This window comes from Hyla sarda, chromosome 1 (genome assembly GCF_029499605.1).
Source record: "Hyla sarda isolate aHylSar1 chromosome 1, aHylSar1.hap1, whole genome shotgun sequence".
In the NCBI taxonomy this organism is placed as follows: domain Eukaryota; kingdom Metazoa; phylum Chordata; class Amphibia; order Anura; family Hylidae; genus Hyla; species Hyla sarda.
This window is the reverse complement of record NC_079189.1, coordinates 411,254,180-411,270,047: the sequence shown is the minus strand read 5'-3', so window position 1 is coordinate 411,270,047 and position 15,868 is coordinate 411,254,180.

Below are 15,868 nucleotides of genomic sequence, written 5' to 3'. Positions count from 1 at the left end.
TGTTGAAACTGAGTGTTTGCTGAATGTTTTTCCAGTGTTGTTTTACCTTGTGTATTATACATGTATGCAATTTTGGTGCTTATCCCTTCCTTGCTCGATAATCTAATGTCGTATTCACTGTGCACTTGGCCTGCTTTAACCAAACAGGAATGAACTTGACTTGAGGGTATTAGATACTTATCCTAAATTGAGCACCTCAATGAGCCTCTGCGGGTGTAGCTTAGGTGTGACATATCCGCTGTGTCCCCACCCTGATTCCGTTCTGATTAAATTAAATTCCAGTTATGAGATTCAATATTGTCAAAACAATATGATCCAGAATGAATAGTGTAATGTTGAGTGACTGCAGAAGTATTGGAGAACTGGATTTAAAGCAGAAGAGAGCGAGATTGTTGGAATGTTCTGAGGAGTTGTCTGTGTGAGTGCACTGAATCCGCAGATGTATGTGCACAGGTGTGTGTATCCAAGAATGGGTGTTGACAGGTATGTTAAACAGAATTGAAGTGTCTACTGTAATGTTGATTCTTGCTGCTGATTAAATATTTTAAGAAATGTTGTTCTTGTGTTTTTTTTTTTTTTTTGTCTGGACTCCAAGTAAATCACCTACACTTCCTATGCCTAGCATGAACTATTGTACATGTGCTTCACCTTTATAACACACAGGCAATGTTTATAAATGGTTGTTTCTGCTGATTACACCAAAAACAATTTAATTGTGACATTAACTTACCATCTGTAACTAGAAAAACCCAAGTCTTAGCTGTTCAGTATGGTGGAAGTAACGTAGTCCATAAGGTTGAAAAATGACCAGAGTCCATCAAGTTCAACCTGTAACTTTTAATGAGTCCCTACTGAGTTGATCCAGAGGAAGGCAAAAAACCCTCCTACTCAAGGTAAAAATTCCAAATATGGCATCAACCTTCTGTCCCTATAGATATAGAGTCCATAACCAGTAATGTTGTTGTTGTTCAAAAATACATCGACCCCTGTTAAATTCTTTTTACCGAGTTAATCATGACCACCTTCTCAGGCAGAGAATTCCAGTCTCACTGCTCTTACAGAAAAGAATCCTTGTCTGTGCTGGTGTAGAAACCTTTCCTCTAAACGTAGAGGATGCCCCCTTGTTTATAGATACAGTCCTGGGTATAAATAGATCATGGGAGAGAGCTTTGTAAGGTCCCCTGATATATTTATACATAGTTATTAGGTCACCCCTAATCCTTTTTTCTAAACTAAATAACCCCAATTCTGATAATCTATCTGGGTACTGTAATCCTCCCATTCCCCGTATTATCCTGGTTGCCCGTCTTTGAACCCTCTCCAGCTCCACTATATCTTTCTTGTACACTGGTGCCCAGTACTGTACAACAGTATTCGATGTGTGGTCTGACTAGTGATTTGTACAGTGGTGGAATTATTTCCTTGTCGTGGGCATCTATGCCCCTATTGATGAACCTTGCCTTGGCATCAGCTGCCCGACACTGGTCACTACAGCTAAATTTACTATTAACTAAGACTCCCAAGTCCTTGCCCACGTCAGTCGTCCCAAGTCTTCTCCCATTTAATACATAATCCCAGCCTGGATTTTTCTTCCCCATGTGCATAACCTTACATTTATCAGTGTTGAACCTCAACTGCCACTTCTCAGCCCAAACCTCCAACCTATCCAGATCCATTTGTAACAGTGCACTGTCCTCTATATAGTGTTTACTGCTTTACAGAGTTTAGTATCATCTGCAAAAATTGGTGCTTTACTATTCAACCCCTCTACAAGGTCATTAATAAATATATTAAATAGAACAGGACCCAAGACTGACCCATGTGGTACCCCACTAGTAACAGTCACCCAATCTGAATAAGTACTATTACTAACCACCCTCTGTTTCCTATCACAGAGCCAGTTACTTACCCACTTGCGATCATTTTCCCCCCAGTCCAAGCATTCTCATTTCATGCACCAACCATTTATGTAGCACCATATGAAATGCTTTGGAAAAATCCAGATATACGACATCCAACGATTGCCCCTTCTCATAAAAGCTGATCATGTTAGTTTGACAGGACCGATCCCTCATAAAGCCATGCTGATATGGAGTCATACATTTATTTTTATCAAGATACTCCAAAATAGCATCCCTTTAGAAAACCCTCAAAAATTAACATACAATGGAGGTTAAACTAACAGGCCTATAATTCCTGGGTTCACCTTCTAACCCCTTTTTAACTATTGGCACCACATTTGCCATGCGCCAGTCCTGGGGAACAGACCTTGTTACTATAGAGTCCCTGAATATTTAAAAATTGGGGTCTGTCTATTACATTATTTAATTCCTTTAGAACACGGGGGTGAATGCCATCTGGACCTGGTGATTATTTTTTTTTTTTGGTTGTAGGGTACTGTACCTCTTCCTGGGTTAGACAGGTGACCTGTACTGGGGAGTTTACCTTTTTTCTCACTGTATTTAACCTGGCATTTCATTTTCCTCTGTGAATATAGTGGAGAAGAATTTGTTTAATATATTTTCTTTTTCCTGATCCCTGTTTATAATTTCTTTATCATTTTTTAAAGGGCCAACACTTTCATTTTTAACCTTTTTGCTATTTATATAGTTAAAGAACATTATGGGGTTAGTTTTACTCTCTTTGGCAATTAGTCTGTCTCTTTTTGCGGCTTTTATCTGTTTTTTTACATATTTTAAATTTTTCTCTATTGCTTTTTAATGCTTTTTCACTGCCATCCTGTTATAGTAGTTTAACCCCTTAAGGACCAGGCCAATTTTCACTGTAGGACCAGAGTGTTTTTTGCACATCTGACCACTTTCACTTTAAGCATTAATAACTCTGGAATGCTTTTACCTATCATTCTGATTCCAAGATTGTTTTTTTTCGTGACATATTCTATATGTTATTGGTAACATTTTGTCGATACTTGCATCATTTCTTAGTGAAAAATTCAAATATTTGATGAAAAAAATAAAAATTTTGCATTTTTTTCTAACTTTGAAGCTCTCTCCTTTTAAGGAAAATAGACATTCTAAATAAATTTAGATTTTGATTCACAAATACAATATGTCTACTTTGCTTGGTAGCGCTCGTTTCCAGTGAAAGATGTGAAGTTATCATCCACGGACTCTGGTTTTACATAGAGCAAAAAGTCTTTATTCATGTGGGTAGTTACAAAGGAATAACGCGTTTCGAGGGGTGGAGACCCCCTCTTCGTCAGATCCAATCATGTATTGGGATAAGTTATCGTCACATTTATACTGAAAAAGCCCACGAAAATACACTAGCGGGTCAAATTGCACTAATCAGTATACATCATAATTATCACATCATATCACATACCGTTAGAATACAATTCAAGAAAATCCACCAACACCGTTATGGAAACATAATTCTATGGCGCCAGTAAAAAAGACCATTTAAGAATATATATATTTGTATCTCACTTTGAAATAAATTTAACACTCTGATATAGAAAATATCACTCTAAAGGACCTAACATGCAAATCCCCCTAGTATGACTCTTTCATACGACAGTAAATACTATCTACATCATAGCTATAGGTCTCCCACAACAAACCGACTTTTCCTCCGTGCCATCCAAATCTGTGTTTTTCTGTCTCCCACCGGAAAATATTAACGGGAAAACTGGAGGCGTTTGAAATGTACTCTGTCCCAATGACATTTTTTCCAGCGCATTAGTCCGGTGCCCACCCCGGACTGCTTCTTTCCATAAGAGGGTTTTTTTCCATTCCCCCCATCACCTACCGATTTCTGCTTTGTATCTAATTTTCCTCCGAGTGACTATGGGATGTGCTGATTCTACCCTTTCACGGTCCTGAGTAGCCCATCACCGGAAACTACCCGTGGCCTCTCCTAAAGACCGGGTCTAAAGATACATTTTTTCTCATGCAGTCAAATAATTGCTTTTAAATTCGTTATTTTACCTATTCCCTTTTGATTTTCTGCATCTCCCGATTTGAAGAGTGATCTGCTGACATAGTGATTCGATGCCCGTTCAGGGCGATCTTCTGTCAGTGAAATGGGTCTCCCATCTCCTGCGCTGCCAGCTGTTGTCCGCTGCGCACTCTTCCATCTCGCCAAGAACCATAGCACTGGACCATTGAGCTCCGTTACGATCATAGGTGGCACAATAAGGGAGCCACCTGAATCTTCAACCTAGGATCCACATAGATACGGTGTAGCAAACTTTTTTTTTTTTCTTTTCCTTTTTTCTCTTTTTTACTGAGAATTCTTTTAATGTTTATGTATACACAATTGATTTTTGATATGTGCATTTAATTATGATGTATACTGATTAGTGCAATTTGACCCGCTAGTGTATTTTTGCGGGCTTTTTCTGTATAAATGTGATGGGAACTTATCCCAATACATGATTGGATCTGACGAAGAGGGGGTCTCCGCCCCTCAAAACGCGTTATCCCTTTGTAACTACCCACATGAATAAAGACTTTTTGCTCTATGTAAAACCAGAGTCCGTGGATGATAATTTCACATCTCCCACTGGAAACGAGCGCTACCAAGCACCGCCTTTTCGTGGATCATAGATCCAACTTCCTTCTCCATTTGCCAGACGTCCAGGACCAGCTCCCGAGATGACCAGGTGCCCAGCAGCTCTTCCACCATTGCCTCCCAGGGATCTGGGATACAAGCCCACGACAGGATTCAAAGTTCAGCAGCAATTTTCACCAAATTTTCTAAATTGGAATTTTTCATGGACCAGTTCAGGTTTGAAGTGGATTTGAAGGGCCTTCATATTAGAAATACCCCACCAAATGATCCCATTATAAAAACTGCACCCCTCAAAGTATTCAAAATGACATTCAGTAAGTGTGTTAACCCTTTTAGGTGTTTCACAGGAATAGCAGCAAAGTGAAGGAGAAAATTTAAAATCTTCATTTTTTACACTCGCATGTTCTTGCAGACCCAGGAAAAAACCCTCTCAAAATTTGTAACCCAATTTCTCTCGAGTAAGGAAATATCTCATATGTGTATGTCAAGTGTTCGGCGGGTGCTGTAGAGGGCTCAGAAGGGAGGGAGCGATAATGGTATTTTGTAGAGTGAGTTTTTCTGAAATGTTTTTTTTGGGGGGCATGTCACATTTAGGAAGCCCATATGGTGTCAGAACAGCAGAAAACCCCACACATGGCATACTATTTTAGAAACTACACCCCTCAAGGTACGTAACAAGGGGTCCAGTGAGCTTTAATACCCCACAGGTTTTTGATGACTTTTCGTTAGTCGGATGTGTAAGTGAAAAAAAAAATTTTTTTCACTAAAGTGCAGTTTTTTCCCCAAATTTACCATTTTTATAAAGGGTAATGGGAGGAAATGCCCCCCAAAATGTGTAACCCCATCTCTTTCGAGTATAGAAATACCCCATGTATGGACGTAAAATGCTCTGCAGGCAAACTACGATGCTCAGAAGAGAAGGAGTTGCATTTTGGCTTTTGGAGAGCAAATTTTGCTGAAATGGTTTTTCTGGGGGCATGACGCATTTAGGAAGCCCCTATGGTGCCAGAAAAGCAAAAAAATAAATAAATAAATAAAACACATGGCATACTATTTTGGAAACTACACCCCTCAAGTAATAAGGGGTAGAGGGAGCCTTAACACCTCACAGGTATTTCACGACTTTGTTAAGGTTGGATGTGTAAATGGGAAAGAAAAAAAATTCACTAAAATGCAGTTTTTTCCCCAAATTTTACATTTTTCAAGGAGAAAATAAATTACCCCCAAAATTTGTAACCCCATTTCTTCTGAGTATGGAAATACCCCATGTGTGGACGTCAAGTGCTCTGCTGGGGAACTACAATGCTCAGAAGAGAAGGAGCGCCATTAAGCTTTTGAAAAGGGAATTTGTTTGGAATGGAAGTCAGGGGCCATGTGTGTTTACAAAGACCCCCGTGGTGCCAGAACAGTGGACCCCCCCCCCCCACATGTGACCCCATTTTGGAAACTACACCCCTCCACAGAATTTAATAAGGGGTGCAGTGAGTATTTACATCCCACTGGTGTTTGACAGATCTTTGGAACAGTGGGCTGAGCAAATGAAAAATTACAATTTTCACGGACCACTGTTCCAAAAATCTGTCAGACCCCTGTGGGGCGTAAATGCTCTCTGCACCCCTTATTACATTACATGAGGGGTGTAGTTTCCAAAATGGGGTCACATGTGGAGGGGGTAACACCAGCATTTTAGTTTTTTTATTTTCCCATCCAACTTTAATGAAAATTCTTCAAACACCTGTGGGGTGTTCAGGCTCATTATACCGTTTGTTATGTTCTGTGAGGGGTGTAGTTTCCAAAATGGGGTCACATGTGGGTATTTATTTTTTTGTGTTTATGTCAGAACCGCTGTAAAATCAGCCACCCCTGTGCAAATTACCAATTTAGGCCTCAAATGTACATAGTGCGCTCTCGCTCCTAAGCCCTGTTGTGCGCCCGCCGAGCATTTTACATGCACATATGGGGTATTTCTGTAATCAGGAGAATTTGCATTACAAATTTCGGGGGTCTTTTTGTCCTTTAACCTCTTGTGAAAATAAAAAGTAAAGGACAACACCAGCATGTTAGTGTAAATTTTTTTTATTTTTTTTTTACACGGGCTGGTGTAGACCTCAACTTTTATTTTTCATAAGGGGTAAAAGGAGAGAAAGCCCCCCAAATTTGTAGTGCAATTTCTCCCGAGTACGGGAATACCCCATATGTGGCACTAAACTGTTTCCTTGAAATACGACAGGGCTCCGAAGTGAGAGAGCGCCATGCGCATTTGAGTACTAAATTAGGGATTGCATAGGGGTGGACATAGGGGTATTCTATGCCAGTGATTCCCAAACAGGGTGCATCCAGCTTTTGCTAAACTCCCAGCATGCCTGGACAGTCAGTGGCTGTCCAGAAATGCTGTGAGGAGTTGTTTTGCAACAGCTGGAGGCTCCGTTTTGGAAACACTGCCGTACAATAAGTTTTTCATTTTTATTGGGGGGACAGTGTAAGGGGGTGTATATGTTGTGTTTTACCCTTTATTATGTGTTAGTGTAGTGTTTTTAGGGTACATTCACACTGGTGGCGGTTTACAGTGAGCTTACCGTTAGGAGTATGCGCTGCGGTGAAAAATTTGCCGCGGCTCATTCTTAAAGCGGGAAACTTACTGTAAACCTGCCTGTGTGAATGTACCCTGTACGTTCACATGGGGGGGGGGGGGGGGGGGGGGGCAAACCTCCAGCTATTTCAAAACTACAACTCCCAGCATGCACTGACAGACCATGCATGCTGGGAGTTGTACTTTTGCAACAGCTGGAGGCACACTGTTGGAAAACCTTCAGTTAGGTTCTGTTACCTAACTCAGTATTTACCAAGCAGTGTGCCTCCAGCTGTTGCAAAACTACAACTCCCAGCATGTACTGATCACTGAAGGGCATGCTGGGTGATTTAGTTATGCAACAGCTGGAGGTACGCAACAACTCCCAGCATGCAGAGACAGCTGTTTGCTGTTTGGGCATGCTGGGATTTGCAGTTTTGCAACATCTGGAGGGTTACAATTTAGAGATCTCCAAACTCTGGACCTCCAGCTGTGTCAAAACTACAAATCCCAGCATGCCCAGACAGCAAACTCCTGTTTAGGCATGCTAGGAGTTGCAGTTTTGCAACATCTGGATGGCCACAGTTAGAGATAACTGCCAGTGATCTCCAAACTGTGGCCCTCCAGCTGTTGCAAAACTACAAATCCCTGCATGCCCAAACAGCTGTCTGGGCATGCTGGGAGTTGTAGTTTTGCAACATCTGGAGGGTTACAGTTTAGAGACTACTGTATAGTGGTCTCAAACTGTACTCTCCAGATGTTGCTAGGCAACTAACCGGCTTCAGTCGGATCCAGGGAGCCAGCCGCACGACATCGCCGGACTCCGATCTCCTACACCGATCGTCGCCCGCAGCCTCGCCCGCGGGGTAAGTGGATGTCGGCGCCGGTCCTCTGTCGTTTTCCCGTCCTGCCCCGCCTATTGTGGGTGGGCAGAAGGGGGAAACCGAGAGTAAAGCCCCCTGCCCCTGATCTGCTATTGGTGGTCGCACCCCTGCCACCTCCCTCCTATCCCTTCAGGGGGATCATGGGTGTCTTGGACAACCGCAATCCCCCTTATTTTCCGGATCACCATAGACCCGGAATAGCCGCAAATCGCAAGTGTGAATTCACTTGCGATTTGCGGCGATCGCTGACGTGGGGTGCCTGCTGATAGACATCAGCAGTCACCCCTGTCCCCGCCCGTGAAAGTGAAACTAAATCACTGCCGGTTAGCTCAGGGAGCTGTACGGGATCGCCGCGGCAAAATCGCGGCATCCCGAATAGCTTTCAAGACAGCCGGAGGATCCCTACCTGCCTCCGTGCTGTCCGATCGCCGAATGATTGCTCAGTGCCTGAGATCCAGGCATGAGCAGTCAAGCGGCAGAATCATCGATCAGTGGTATCTTATGAGAAACCACTGATCAATGTAAAAGATCAGTGTGTGCAGTGCTATAGGTCCCTATGGGAGCTATAACACTGCAAAAAAAAAAGTGAATAAAGATCATTTAACCCCTTCCCTAATAAAAGTTTGAATCACCCCCCTTTTCCCATTTAAAAAAAAAAAACTGTGTAAATAAAAATAAACATATGTGGTATTGCCGCGTGCGGCAATGTCCGAATTATAAAAATATATCGTTAATTTAAACCGCACAGTCAATGGCGTACGCTGAAAAAAATTCCAAAATCGTGCATATTTGGTCACTTTTTATATCATGAAAAAATGAATAAAAAGTCCCATCAATAATGATCAATAAGTCTTATCAATGCAAAAATGGTACCGCTATAAACTTCAGATCACGGCGCAAAAAATGAGTCCTCATACCGCCCCATACACAGAAAAATAAAAAGTTATAGGGGGTCAGAAGTTGACAATTTTAAACGTATACATTTTCCTGCATGAAGTCATGATTTTTTCCAGAAGTACAACAAAATCTAACCTATATAAATAGGGTATCATTTTAATCGTATGGACCTACAGAATAAAGATAAGGTGTCATTTTTACCGAAAAATGTACTGCGTAGAAACGGAAGCCCCCAAAAGTTACAAAATGGCGTATTTTTTTCAATTTTGTCTCACAATGATTTTTTTTTCCTGTTTCCCCGTAGATTTTTGGGTAAAATGACTGACATCTTTACAAAGTAGAATTGGTGGCGCAAAAGATAAGCCCTCATATGGATGTTTAGGCGCAAAATTGAAAGAGTTGTGATTTTTTAAAGGTAAGGAGGAAAAACGAAAATGCAAAAACGGAAAAACCCCGGGCCCTTAAGGGGTTAAGGGCTTCTCTGAGTTGACCAAACTTTGCCTTCCTAAAGTTAATTATTTTTGTGGCCCCTCGAGAGATTCCCTTATTGCAGAACAAGTTATAATGTATTTTATATTACAATCACTATTTCCTAGGTGTCCTTCTACTTGCACATTAGTTACTCTGTCAGGTCTGTTGGTTAATATTAAGTCTAGTAGGGCGCCCCCTCTGGTCGGGCCCTGCACTATTTGGGACAGATGATGGTCTTTGGCTATAGTCAGAAACCTGTTTCCTTTATGAGATTCACAGGTCTCAGTCTCCCAGTTTATATCAGGATAGTTAAAGTCCCCCATTATTATCACCTCATTCTGATTTGTTGCCTTGTTTATTTGCCTCAGTAATTGATCTTCTGCCTCTTCCGTTATGTTTGGTGGCTTATAGTAAACCCCTATCAGAATTTTTTTTATTTTTATCTCCATATATTTCTACCCATAATGACGTCACATTATTGTTTCCTTCCCATATATCCTCTCACAGTGCGGCCTTCAGACTATTTAACGTATAGTCTATTCAGGATCATCCTTCCTGAATAGACTATAACCCTGTATGTTGACCACCCATTCATAGCTATCTTCCAACCAAGTCTCTGTTATAACCACTATGTCATAATTCTCCTCAGACATCAACCACTCCAGTTCCTCTGTTTTATTGGACAGACTTCTGGCATTAGTCAACGTGTGTATGTTTTTTCTTCCTATGAAGCCTATCCCTATTAACTATTCTAACCCCTCCCTCCGCTCCACCCCCAGGTACCTTAAGTCCCCCCTCTCTATCTACACTATCTTCCCCCTCTATGTTGTAGGTTTTTCCCCCCACTCCCTAGATTAAACACTCCTCCACCCTTCTAGCCATCTACTCCCCAAGCACAGCTGTACCCTCCCCATTGTGGTGCAGCCCATCCCTTCGGTAGAGCCGGTTTCTGACAGCGAAGTCGGTCAAGTTCTCCATGAACCCAAACCCCCTCCTTCATACACAGTTTCTGAGCCACTTGTTTACCTCCCTAATCTCCCGCTGTCTCTCGTGGTATAGGTAATATTTCAGATAATATTACCTTGGAGGGTCCTTGCCTTATGCTTGCGGTCTAAGTCCCTGAAATCATTTTTGAGGACACTACACCTACCTCTTACTTTGTCATTGGTGCCAATATGTACCATGAATGCTGGGTCCTCTCCAGCCCCACCCAGCAACCTGTCAACTCGATGCGCGATGTGCCGAACTCGAGCGCCAGGAAGACAACACACTGTTCGGCCATCCCGGTCTTTGTGACAGATCGCCCTGTCTGTCCCCCAGTACCTGTCTGGCCTGCCCTGCACTCCTCCTTCCCTCCTTACTGGAGCAGACACCATCCTGGCGGTCGGAGGCAGAGTCCTGCTGCAGTACTGCTAGCTCTGAAATGGCATCCCCCTCATCTGCCAACCGGACAAACTTGTTGGGGTGTGCCAGATCAGGACTAGCCTCCCTGACACTTTTCCCTCTACCCCATTTTCTAACTGTAACCCAGCTAGCTGCCTGACTGTCCTGCACCTCTGTCCCACTATCCTCCCCCACCTCTACCCCAGAGAGTACTTTCTCAGTAGAAAGGAGACTCCTCTCAAAGTTGTCAGTGCTGCCAGTTGCTCCTCTAGATCCAGGACCTGGGCTTTCAAATGAACAACTTGCACACATGAACAACTTGCACACATCTCGCACAACAAGTAACACGCAATTTTCAGGACATCCCGTGATCAGGAGTGTAAATGCATAGACGTTGCATGGGACTTTTTGCATTTCGAATCTTCATTGCATTGTCAGACCAAGTCTTGAGCTACAAGAATGGCGGCTAGTTTACACGCATCCTGCTGATGGATCAGTGTGACAAGTACTATTTAACCTCTGAAGGACAACCCAGAAAATGTTTGGTTTTGTGGTAATGTTTTTTTCCCCCCATCTTCTAAGGGCCATAACTCTAATTTTTCCATCTACAGATCCATGTGAGGGCTTGTGTTTTGCAAGACCAGTTGTACTTTATAATGTCACCCTTCGTTTTACCATAAAAACATACTGCAAAGAAAACAAAATATACTATTTGTACAACACAAATAGAGAAACACAGCCGCACATCCACCATTTGTATTTTGATCTACTTGCTTCTCAGCATAATTAAAAAAAACTAACAGGTTGTTAGTATACATTTTGATTAAAAAGTACAAGCCCACTCGCCAGGTCAAGGCCACCTTGTCTTTGGGCCGCACCACCCCACAGACAAAGCATCACAGAAACAATGGCTGCCACAGAGAACCACACCAATGTGAATACCTACCATGTGCTCCCTACCAGAGGGCTGGGAGAATGTAAGGGGGAAACCCTTATGCTGTCTCCTGCTAATTAAAAACGCCTGGGCCGAATGGGTGGAGTGGAGTGCTGGCCATGGAAGAAGGGAGAGACTACAAATGTACAACACAAATAGAGAAACATAGCCGCAAATCCACCAATTGTATTTTGATCCACTTGCTTCTCAGCATAATTTAAAAAACTAACAGGTTGTTAGTATAGATTTTGATCAAAAAGTACAAGCCTACTCGCCACGAATGTATACTAACAATTTCTTAGTTTTTTAATTATGCTGAGATGCAAGTAGATCAAAATACAAATGGTGGACGTGCGGCTATGTTTCTCTGTGTTGTAAAAATATACTATTTGAGGGGTTAAATTGAGAAGAACCTTTCTTGGAAAAAAAAAAAAAAGGAAATAAAGAGCTAACCATGTCCTGACCTAAACTGCCTGAGGCTACATTTTTGCACCATGTTCTGTAATTTTTATCTGTACCATTTTAAGGAGGATCATTTTTTCCTGGAATTTGATGTGACCAATAATAAGCAATCTGGCACTGCGTATTTTTTTTCATTTATGGTGTTCTTCATGCAGGATCAGTATTCTTGTATTTTGATGAGACCTTTCCTTACTAGAAACAGTCACGTCAAAGCAGCTGCTGATGGACTATACTCTGTACAGCAGCCAGTACTAGAAGTGAAAATAAAGAGGCTGTAAAAGAGAATAAAGAAAATAGTTTATACCATAAGAAGAAGAATTAAATCATTTCATTTAAAGATGTCCATAACCTAAAGTCTAAAACACAAAATCTCCTTACATATATGCTAACATGCCAAAAGACTGTAAGGGCCAAATGTATGTGAAGGATAGAGTGTACTTTTGGCATATGTCTGGCAAGCAATGCTCCTAGGAGAACCTATTTTTGTATACATTAACTTATTGACTAAGACTGTGGCTTCAGAATCTGAACAGACTCTTGTCTGCCATAGAGTCTTCTTCGTAAGAGTCATAAGCCCTAAAGACGAGAAACTCTTTCCAAACACTTGGGCAGGATGGCTGGGGTGTTTATTTGGTTACTTCTTTAAGAACCCCACCAATTTAGACCAGAATTCCTTTGACTGTTCTTCAATATCCTTAGGCTCCTTTCACACTCTGAGCATTCATCCGTTAATAAACATCTGTTTTCTGTGTAAAAACGGATGTATAATAACAGATGAATAATGTCCGTCAAAATAAAGGGCATATTCATTCGTTAAGACCCGTTATAACATCCGTCATGTACCGTTATTTTATGGCCGTTTAAACACCTCTGCCTACAGACTCCCACAACTGGGACTACTACTACTCCCACCGTAGAACAGACTTGTTTCCATGATGGGAGTAGTAGTTCCCCAGCTGCGGGAGTCTGACGGTGGGTGGGGTGGCTACATTAGTGTTTGTACTACTACCCCCATCATGAGGGGTTGTAGTACAGGGGCTGGGGGAATGATCGTACCGGGGAAAGATATATAGAATTGAATCGCTGGGGGGGTATATATCTGCCCCCCACAGCGCTTCTATATATCTTACCCACCCCCCACAGCGCATTTATATATGTCCCCCCCCCGCAGTGCATTTATATATGTCCCCCCCGCAGTGCATTTATATATGTCCCACCCGCAGCGCATTTATATATGTTCCCCCCCGCAGCCCATTTATATATGTTCCCGCAGGCTGGCCGGGAGCACTATGAATGAAAAGTATTTTACAGCAGCGCATCTGGCCGGCACGATGCGCTGTTGAAAGAATACTTGTCATTCATAGCGCTGCAGCGGCATCTGCATATAGATGCATTGCAGGGGTCAGACATATATCCATATGTCTGGCCCCCACAGTGCTTCTATAATCATATGCCTTCGCAGCACTATGATTGAAAGTATTCTTTCAGCAGCGCATCATGCCGGCCAGATGTGCTGCTTTAGAATACTTTTCATTCATAGCGCTGCCGGGAGCATATGATTGCGCTGTGGGGGGATCATATATAAATGTGCTGCGGGGGGCAAGATATATAGAAGTGCTGTGGGGGCCAGACATATACCCCCCCCCCCCCCCCCCCCCGAGCGATTCTATATATCTTTCACCACCGCAGAAATTTAAAAATTAAAGTAAATACATCGTACATTGCAGGGGAGTGGAGCATGCCGCCCATTCCCCTGTTTAATAACTTCTAATCGCATTGGGTCTCAGAAGTGAGACCCGATGCGATCAATCCCTCAGCCGCTGTACTACAACCCCCATCATGGAAAAGAGTCTGTTCCATGATGGGGGTAGTAGTACAAACACTAATGTAGCCTTCCCAGCCACCGGCAGAATCCCGCAGCCTGGGAATTACTACTTACATCATGGAAACAAGTCTGTTCCATGATGGGAGTAGTAGTAGTCCCTCAGCACTGCAGGAGTCTGCTGATGTCACCTCTTCTGAGCATGCTCAGAAGTAATAATGGATATTATAAACCAGGTGCAAACGGATGACATAAAGGCTCATCTGTTTTCCATAGGCTTCAATGTTAAAAACGGCCGTTAATTTACCTGTTTCTTGTGACGGAAGAAAAATTTGTGCATGTGCCGTTTTTTCTTCCGTGACAACTAACACCCGTTATTCATGACGGGCTATAACGGGTCATAGCGGATAATCAAAAAATCCCATAGACTTGAATGGGATTTTGTAACGGGCATTTATAACGGGTCTCTTAACGGATTAATTTTATAGTGTGAAAGGGGCCTTATATATTATGAGTACTTGCCATCTTTCTTGCGAGGAGCATTGGGGATATTTATCAAAACCTTTACAGAGAAAAAGTTGCTGAGTCGCCCATAGCAACCAATCAGATCGCTTCTTTAATTTTTAACCACTTAGGGACCCAGTGCGTAAAGGTACGCTTTCGCTCCCTGGTACTTAAGGACCCAGGGCGTACCTGTATTCCCGTGGAATTTCGGTGCCCGCCGGGCAGGGACCGGACCGGGGTGACTGCTAATACCCCCCGCAACGGCAATTTCGTTCATACGTTCATACGTGTGACCTGGCCTGATGACCCGGAGATGCATGGTGAATACACCCCCAATCACCTCCTGTATCTATGGGAAGGTGGCAATTCCCCCCCCCCCCCCGAGGAGTGCTGCTATTGGCCGGATGATCAATAGCAGCCAGCAGGGGAGGGGTTAATGTCCCCTTCTCGCAGCTCTGTTAGCCCACCGAGTTCAGTCAGTGGGCAGAGCTGTGAGAAAGAGCCAGGGACCCCCCCCTCTGCCGAGATCGGAGCCCCTCAGGGCTGAAGAAGGGTCCTTTTAGTCAGGGTGAGTTTGTATGCAGGGACAGGTAGGAGGTTAAAAATAGAAAAACGTACACCAAACACACACACACTACATACTTCCCCGACCCCCCCCCCACACACACCCTTTTAGTTACTTTTTCAGTGACAGCTTTGTCAATCTAATGGTGGAGCAAACAGACTCGTTCACATAGCAGTTCATTGCCCACCACCCTTATTCTTTTTTGGCAAGGTCCAATGAATGGTACGCCATTGATGCAGCTGAAATGAGGACCTCGTGCTGCATATGGGCCTGGTCAAAAACCCATTGCCAGACAGTATTGGTGCGGGGACATCCCTTTACCAGACCCTGCTTTACAGTATGGTCATGACACGGAAGCGGTTTGAGGCCATTCGGAAATGCCTCCATTACACTGATAATGCGGCATGTCCACCCCGAAGTGATCCCGCCTATGACCGGCTTTACAAAGTGAGGCCGGTCATCGATCACTTTAAGGCCAAATTTTTGGTGGCCTACATACCCTTCAGGGAGCTCTCAGTAGATGAGTCTCTTATCAGTTTTAAGGGGAGACTCCTCTTCCGCCAGTATATTCCCTTGAAGTGGGCGCGGTATGGCGGGAAGCTCTACAAACTTTGTGAGAGTACCTCCGGGTACACTTACAAGTTTGGAGTATATGAGGGATGAGATTCCCATATTGAACCCCCAGAATGTCCCCCCACTCTGGGTGTTAGCAGGAAAATAGTTTGGGACCTTTTGCACCCATTGCTGGATAAGGGTTACCACCTTTTATGTGGACAACTTTTATACCAGCATCCCTCAGTTCACATCCCTTGCTGCCAGATCCATGTCCGCTTGTGGGACC